This window comes from Sceloporus undulatus, chromosome 1, assembly GCF_019175285.1.
Source record: "Sceloporus undulatus isolate JIND9_A2432 ecotype Alabama chromosome 1, SceUnd_v1.1, whole genome shotgun sequence".
Lineage (NCBI taxonomy): Eukaryota > Metazoa > Chordata > Lepidosauria > Squamata > Phrynosomatidae > Sceloporus > Sceloporus undulatus.
Window position 1 is genome coordinate 145,724,421 of NC_056522.1, and position 9,147 is coordinate 145,733,567.

At 39.4% G+C, this 9,147-nt stretch overlaps 1 protein-coding gene across 5 annotated transcripts in view; it reads right to left on the bottom strand.

Moving 5' to 3' along the window:
• KIDINS220 (kinase D interacting substrate 220) overlaps positions 1-7,814 on the bottom strand; it is a 64,235-nt gene extending 56,421 nt beyond the window's left edge. For all 5 annotated transcript variants that reach the window (XM_042463496.1, XM_042463488.1, XM_042463480.1 and 2 more), the window contains exon 1: positions 7,668-7,814. The gene's annotated coding sequence lies outside the window, so the exon portion shown is untranslated. The remainder of the gene's footprint in view (positions 1-7,667) is intronic.
• Between the last annotated feature and the right edge of the window lie 1,333 nt (positions 7,815-9,147).

The window sequence follows — 9,147 nt, forward strand, 5'->3', positions numbered from 1 at the left end:
CTCTTCCATTCGTCTGCATCTGCATATGGAGTAAAAATAAATCCCATTACATGTTAACCCAAATGAACACTCATGTTCAGCCTCAGTGAATTAACATTGCTTAAGTCAAAGATGATCTTTGAGCTGTAGAAGTTATTACTTGTAAGCAGGACACTGGACTACTGATGTGAGCCAAATACTAATAAAGCAGTGTACCTTTACAGCAATACTGCTAGTCATTCATGGTAAGTAACACCTCATCAACTACTTTGTAATAAATGTAAAATAAAGTTCTGCTCCCCATCATTTTAAGGCTAACTCAGGCATTGTCGCAAACCTATAAAGACAAGCGAGGCTACATAAATATGAAATGCCCACATTAGTTGAAATATGGGACTCTCACATGCCACTGACCATAGCATAGTAACATCCCAAAGACTTTTAGAAGAGTCTAGACAGTAGTAAGTAGATGGCTGCTGCCTGTCACATATTTCCCATATTATCAGTGATGGAATGACCAGTGAATGACTTCTGACCATTTTCCAACCAATGTGAATATAAAATCATTATCTTGTGTGTGTGTGTGTGTGTGGTTTAGCAGTTCATGTTTTTAACTAGCCTTTAATTTTTAAACATTTTTTGAATTGACTTTTTTTAGTATGTTGTAAGATGCCTTGAGCCTCAAACTGGAGAAAGAGTGGGATATTATTGTTCTTAGAAATAGCAGTAGTCAACAGCTGAAAATGCTCAGCGATTCATAATTACAAAACTGGGGATAGATAGCTATGTGGCAGTAACATTAAAAGTATTTCATAAAGGATTTAATAACTAATGCTAGAATTAAAAAGTAAGGTAGCTGAAACTTATTCTACAAACATTTCAAAGAAGCTCTGAGGCAGAAATCTTACAGTTAAGCCCAAGATAATGTTGCCAAGGTCAAATATAGTTCAACCAAACTTACTGGGTACGGGAGAAACACTTGTTGGTGACCTGATGTATTGAAATATATAGAGGAAAGTCACAGAATAAGATCAAAACAGACAAACACTACAATGAGGTAAGAAAGTGGGACCAGCAAAACCCATAATCAGCAACACCATTATATGATGCCAGCTAAGCAGGCATGGGCCAGACAGGGCATAAAACCATGGCTCTAATAGCTAGGTTTCAAAGGAATATGTTTGAAACATATCCAAACCTTGCCTTGTGTGAAGCAGGAGAACGCTATGAACAGTCATTCAAAAATTGTCAAAAAGTAAAGGGCATTCAGCCTCAACATTTTGGAAGGGTAGTTTTTCTGATAGCAAAATCCTACATAAAAGCAAAAAAAGAGAGACCAAATCCAAGTGTTCTTAACTTGAATGCTCCACTGGGTCTGTACTCTTTAATCTGATAAGAGAAGCTGTTGTTGTTGTTGTTGTTGTTGTTAATGAGCTGCAAATTCAACATGTATTCACATAAATATAAGAGACTGTTGTATTGATATGAAAACATGCTATATGAAACCCATAATAACTGCTTATTTCTGCTGTGTTATGACTGACGCTGCATGTCAAACTACTGAATTTTGTTTTATGTAAAATACTGTAAAGAACATAGTAAAGAATATAATGAAGTGTGGTCTTAAAGAGTAACCTCAGTTTAGTACTACTATTTATTGAGCATCTATATTCTGGTAGGACACAGCATCTGTCAGAAGTGACATTTGTTGATGAAACATTTCAACATATTACGTTAACAGTCCAGCCTAGGGCTGATAAAGTACAGAAGGCATGTATGGAGGAGAATTTGTATTAAGGCATGGTTTGTCACATGGTGCCTGCATTATTTGAATGAAGGACAACACAGAAACACAAAAATTGCATTATGACTAATGCAGCACACAGAGACCATGGCCCCCTTTTCTGATGTAAACCACAACTAAGGAACACTTCCAGAGAATGTTTCAAATAACATACATCAAGACAGGGCTAGATGGCTGTAACATCCTGCTTTGTCAATCAATGCAATTTATAATATATCTGATATATGGCAGATAAAGCTTTCCAAAACAAGAGGGGGGGACTGGAAGGCTTTGATGCAGACCCATTTAAAAAGATATTTCCCTTACTGGGGGGGGGGGGGAACTTAGTTCCTAATCATTTTAAACCTAGCAGAAATAATAATGAAAGCCAGTGTGGTATAGTAGTTTGATCATTGGACTATGACTCTGGAAACCAAGGTCTGAATTCCCACTCAGAGGGAGGCAAAACAACCCCCCCCCAACAAATCTTGCCAAGAAACCCTGTGATTAAGCCACCATTGGTCAGAAATGATTTGAAGGCACACAACAACAAGAAGTAATAATTTATTACAGCAAACAGAAAACAGAATGGGTAGGATGCAGAGGTGGGCTCAGTGGAGTTCTGCTGGCACTTGAAAAAATGTGGCATGGTTGCAATTATGTCAGAGTCTTCCTTCTCTGTTCAATTGCCTCCCCAAGATGCTCCTGAAGATGCAGCCTGGAGTGACACAGGAAGCAGTGGTAGATGAAGGGGGAAGTGACCACTGAGTTCAGTTCTATCCATAGATGATAAAAACCAAAGAAGTAAAGGTCTGGGTCCAACTCAGTGGGCCTTATGGTAAAGGCTAGCAAAAAGCTTTTGAAACATCTAATAAAAGTTAAGTAAGAGAATATTGAAAATAGGTAAGATTAATAGCTACTGTAAATATCTGACAAGAGAATTTGACATCTGCTGTTCTGAAAACCCAAGTTCAGTTTTGATTTAATAAAGAACTTTAAACATGTCATATAAAGAGGAATTCAAAACTATAATCCAGTTAAGCCTTGTTCTGTTTGATCCCAGCTATAATTTATAAGAACATGGGAAACCATTTCTTTCCTGGTGTCTGTTAGTACATCCTCATGATTCATATCCTTCTGTATCAGTCTCTGGAATACTGTGCTTCACAGTGTTATACAGAAAGGCAAAGGAGAAAACTACCTCAAACGCTATATCACTGTCCTACTGGTTACTTATAGAGGACAAGCTGAGATCACACAAGACCCATCTACTATTTTAATGTTCTGAGCTGAACACTAGAGTCCTGGTAAAAACAATCTACCTGTTTAATCCAGGAGATGAAATGCTAACACCTCAAAACAGACACAATGAAAGCAATAGGAAAAACTATTATTATAATATTTATTTATAAGCCAACCTTCTCCCAAAATTGGGACTGAAGGCAGCTTCTCTGAATTTAGCAATCACACCACTACTGAGCGCATAACTACCACAAGGGAAAAAGTAGAGACAGCATGAGGGAGACCTTGTGTTTACCTATTTTTTTTTCTGCCACATCTGTACTCATCTCTCTACAAAGGGGTGGGCAAACTACTGCCCTCCAGATGTTTCTGGACTGTAATATTTGGAAGTACATTTTGCTATAATGACATAGCAAAATGGTGTCCTTTATCAAAAATGGAAAATCAAGGTAAATGTATACCTTTTTGGAACATTTTCAAACCGTGTATGCTTGAATCCATGTATAAAAAATCCGTGTATAAGAAGGGCCAACTGTATACATTTTGCACAGCCCTGATCTATACAAAACTGGATAGCTATGCTATAAATGATTAATGCATGGGTGTGCTACCTGTGCTGTCAGATTAATTTCAAAAGTCTCATGCAAGCTATACATTTAGACTTCTGGCAATAGCAATTTTTGTTATCTGAGCCATCCACAGGCAGTTCACTGTGCAGGAAGAAAGAAAAGACAGCAGATGGGATGGAGAAACAAAAAGAAAGAACAGTGTCCACAGCCACTTTCAGATGTGGCCCCAACCATCACTGGCTTCAGCCTTGCCTCTCACTGCCATGCAGCCAACAGATTATGCCCCCAGGGAATGTGGCCCTTAACAGTAAGAAGTCTCACCAACCTTGCGTTACCTTCATCATGCCATCCCAAAAACAGCACTATCATTGTAATATTCTCAGTTTAGCAAGGCAAGGAAAAAGTGTGTATGTGCTTCCTTAGGACCTGCTGGACAATGAATCAACATGTACTGTTTCATACTTTAAAGGAAATGCTATAGTTAGGACTTCTACTTTTGACCAGGACAAAGCTCGTGATTTTCCTATCACTGTCAAATGACACAAAGCCAATGCATCATCTGATACAATCTGTCTAGGACTCCTTTCAGTACCATTAGGTCTCCTGTGTGAGCTTTACATCAGCTGCATTTTAAGATCAGTCCCTCCATACCCAACATAAATATAAAACCTCCAGTCAACATATGTCCAGTGCTTTCTACCTCCCAATTCCTCTGCTCAATATGGGCTCTGCTAGCTAGTGTTGCCAATAACGTCTGGGAACCACATGATTCACAGCCTGACCACATAATTCCCCATCTCCTTCTTTCACACAAGACCAGAGAAGTGGCCTGGGGAATACAGTCGGCCCTACTTATACACGGATTTTTTATACACGGATTTAAGCATACACGGTTTGAAAATGTTCCAAAAAAGTATAAATTTACCTTGATGTTCCATTTTTTGTAAGGGACACCATTTTGCTATGTCATTATATTTAATGGGACTTGAGCATACACGGATTTTGTTATTCACGGGGGATCTTGGAACCAAACCCCAGCGTATAACAAGGGTCCACTGTATATATATATACACACATACACACACACACACAATCTGATATATCCAGTCCCAATTAACAAATGAAGCTGCCCTAGTAATCTTGGAAAGGGGGAAATAAATGGAGAGAAGGAAACATAACCTGCTTGCTACACATCATGTCCCACACTGATCAGAACTTGAGTAATTATGTGTTCAAGGCCTATCTGCATGGGGATGAGGTAGGTGGGCATATGCAGATTGGGATGAGATCTGTAGGCACAATCCCCCATAACCCAATATTCATTTCTAGGGTGAAGGAGTCTCCAGCTCTTCTAATTGCAAGTACTATAAGATGTGCTCCCTGCTTCTCTGATTCAATTCTACCTGGAGTTGGAGGGCAGGGCTCTGACTGACTCCAGCTGCTGAGGTTGTGTATGCTGCTGAAGATGTCTAGAGACCATCAGGTTGGCATTTGGTCTAGGGCAGTGATTCCCAAACTTTGGTCCTCCAGGTATTTTGTACTTCTACTTCCAGAAGGCCCAGACACCTTGGTCAACAGTCAGGAATTCTGGAAGATAAAGTCATAGAATCGTAGATTTGGAAGAAACCACAAGGGCCATCCAGTCCAACCCCCTGCCATGCAGGAACTCTCAATCAAAGCATATGCAACAGATGGCCATCCAGCCTCTGTTTAAAGACCTCTAAGGAGGGAGACTCCACTACACTCTGAAGGAGTGTGTTCCACTGTCGAACAACACTTACTGTCAGAAAGTTCCTCCTAATGTTGAGGTGGAATCTCTTCCTGGAGCTTGCATCCATTGTTCTGGATCCTAGTCTCTGGAGCAGCAAAAAACAAGCTTGCTCCCTCCTCAATATGACATCCCTTCAAATATTTAAACAGGGCTATCATATCACCTCTTAACCTTCTCTTCTCCAGACTAAACATCCCAAAGACCTTTGGTCTAAAGCAATAAACTTGACTAAACATCCCCAGCTCCCTAAGTCATTCCTCATAGGGCATTGTTTCTAGACCCTTCACCACTTTAGTCTCCATCCTTTAGACACGCTCCACTTTCTCCACATCCTATTCAGTGGCTATGGACACTGTTCATCCATATCAACAGCAGAGCCAAAGTTTGGGAATCACTGGTTTAGGGTTTATGACTGGGGCAACTCTAACTTTTGGATAAAATGTATTATTTTTGCTATGTGGATGTTTATTCCTACTGGACAGTTCCCTTTGGTGATACCTTAGTATGTATTACTAGTGGATTCTTTCATCTTTGTCTATATTTAATAGAGTGAGACATTTTGATCGGCTTATCAGTATAACTATTTAAATCCTGTAATGACCAGTAACTGTTAACAAATTACCTGGAAAAACTGCTATACTTTCTGTATTTTCCTGATGTTACTTTAATGTGACAATCATAATGAATTTCCCCAGATAAAGGTGCTTTCAGTATGGTTTTCCCATTGAAAAGTGGCAATCAATCTTCTGCAGTTTCTTGCTTATTACAGTTACTGCTGCAGCTTTAAAGACAACAGGAATAGAAATTCACTTTCAAGGTTTCGGATTTTTTAAATTCCTTTTTCTCCCTATCTTGGTAGAAAGGTATCTTGGGAAATATGATGCTCACCCTAAAATAGCACCAGAAAAATACACAAAGTATAGCAACTTTCCTAAGTAATTTGTTAACAGTTAACACACCTGTGTGTGTGTGTGTGTGTGTGTGTTTACATGCCTCCAAGTCTCACATATACAAGGTGACCAAACGTCTTCCTTTTCCATGTCCTCCATTTCTGCCTTCTGTCCAGGAGTTCCAAAATGTCCTCCATTTTGAGCATGGCCACAAAGCATGGATTTATATTTAATATTGGTGTTTTGAGCTTTTATTGGGTCATGTCCTCCTTTTTTTCTTGTTGTGTCCCACATTTTGCGGTGCCTTGTCACCCTTGGCAGTTATAAGGACATCTGGTCACCTGGCCCATATATCACCCAAGATGAAATATAGACAGCTGCACACCCAGAGCATTCACACATTCAGGAATACAATGAACAGGGAAGAGAACAACGCGACACAACACCTTGCTGGGAAGGCTAGGAAGAGTCACAACAACAACGCCTGGTTCATACCCCCCAAAAAAAAACCCATACCAAAAATTCAGTTTCCTCAGGAGAAGGAAGGTCTCTTCCCTGGATTCAGTCTCAACCTCACCATTATTAGGATGTTGTTGTTGTTGCTGTTGTTGTGTGCCTTACAATATGTGTGTGTGTGTGTGTACAATTAAAAGCATACCAAAACAGTACATTAAAACAGAATTAAATTACAACCATATTAAAACCAAACTGTATGTTAAAAATACAGTTTTAAAAGATAAAAAAAGAAATGTTTGAAACACATTCAAACACTATTAACACCCTAGCCTGTTCTTTAAGGCACACAACAAGAACAACACAACAAATATCCAAATCCACAACAGCAAATATCCTCTCTCCTCTTCCTCCTCCATCTCTTCCTATTCTGACCATTGTGGGATGATGACACAAGCCATAACCAAGCTCTACCTATGGAAATACATTCAATCTGTTTCAGTTATTCTACTCATTGGATTCTATTTCAATATACTATTTTTGTATGTGTTTTTTTAACTGTATGATGTTGTTGTGTTTTTTTAATGTTGTAAGCCAGGGGCCCTGAGTCCCAGCCTTGGGAGAAGGGAGGGATATATAAATAAATATGATAAATAAAATAAAATAAATGTTATTTCCCTCTTTTTTTGCTGTTGCTGGGTGCCTCCAAGCCATTTCCTGACTCATGGACACACTAAGGCTTAACCTATCATGGGTTTTGTTCAGAGGAGGTTTGCCATTGCCTTCCCCTGGGGAGGCTGAGAGAGTGTGACCTGAGAGTGCCTGAGAGCCAGGACTTGAACCCAGGTCTCTGCAGAGTCCAAGGCTCAAAAGAGAGAGGAGGAAAAGGGCGTTTTCTCTTTGTTTGCCTTCTCCCCCATCTTTCCCCTTCTCCACCTCCTCCCTCCAACCCTCCACTGTCTTGCCTTTACAGTACTTACTGGATGGAGGGCCACCAGGAGAAGAGATTCAGGGGGAGACAGTCTCTATGGAGCCAAACCCAGGCGTTACTGGGGGGCATCTACCTTTCCCTGCTGATGGCGCTGGCAGCCATCTTGAGCTTCTCCTGCTCCTCCTCTTTCCTTGCTTCTCTCTCGCCCCCTCCACAAACACCCCCCGCGCACTCTCACGTGGAACGGCCCGCCCCGTGCGCTGTAATTGGTGGACGGTTCCAAAAGGACTTGAGAAGGGGGTGTTTTTTTCTCCCTGCTGCGGTGGTGGGTTAACTTACTTTAGGGTGAGCCAGAGGGAGGGACAAGAATAGTGTGATGGAGGAGGATTTATAGCCCCAGTCTCTCTGGTTATCCTTTATGTTTTATGATTAAAGACACCCTCTGAAAAACCAGTCTTAAAACTTTTAAGCTCTCAGTTCTGGAGGAAACAGTATAATAATAATAATAATAATAATAATAATAATTATTATTATTATTATTAATGGTTCAAAACCTAGCCCTTGTATTGTTGTTGTGCCTTCAAGTAAACAGCAGATACCCTCTCCTCAGCCCCCTTTAACAGAATTAAATTTATTACAATATTAAAGAAAATTATACGTTAAAGTATAAAATACTGTTGAAAACGATGATGATGATGATAATAATAATAATAATAATGGTTCAAAACCTGGCACTTTTATTGTGGCACTGTTGCTGTGTGCCTTCAAGTAAGCAGCAGATATCATCTCTTCTCAGCCTCCTTTAATTTATTACAATATTAAAAGAAAATTGTACGTTAAAGTATAAAATACAGTTGGAAAAGATGTTGATAATAATAATAATGGTTTCAAAACCTGGAAATTTATTGTAACACTGTTGTTGTGTGCCTTCAAGTCAACAACAAATACCCTCTCCTCAGCTTCCTTTAAAAGGATTACATTTATTACAATATTAAAGAAAATTGTACATTAAAGTATAAAATACAGTTGAAAAAGATGATGATGATGATGATATCATTATCATCATCATCCCACCCTTTCCCCAAAACTGGGACTCAGGACAGCTTACAATGTTACAAAAACAATACAATTAAAAGCACACCGAAACAGTACATTAAAACAGAATTAAATTATTACAATACCATAGATATTGTGAGACATTTAGCCTTCTGTCAGAGAGCTTTGATATCACAATAAAATACAATTCCCAGGATTCCCTAGCACTGAGCCAGGGCAGTTAAAGCAGTCTCAAACTGCATTATTTCTGCTGTGTGTTTTGGGCCTTGGTTACTAAACATAATTGAGTGTGTGATAAAGGCAAAGATATATGCGTGTATCTTTGTGTCCATGCATATAGTTATGTACTCGAACCTACACAGATAATTGTATGTAGGCCCTTGGATGTAGTGTGGGTTTTAAATTGTGTGCCTTTAAGTCCTTTCCCACTTACACCAAACCTATCACAGTATTTTCTTGCCAAGGTTTGTTCG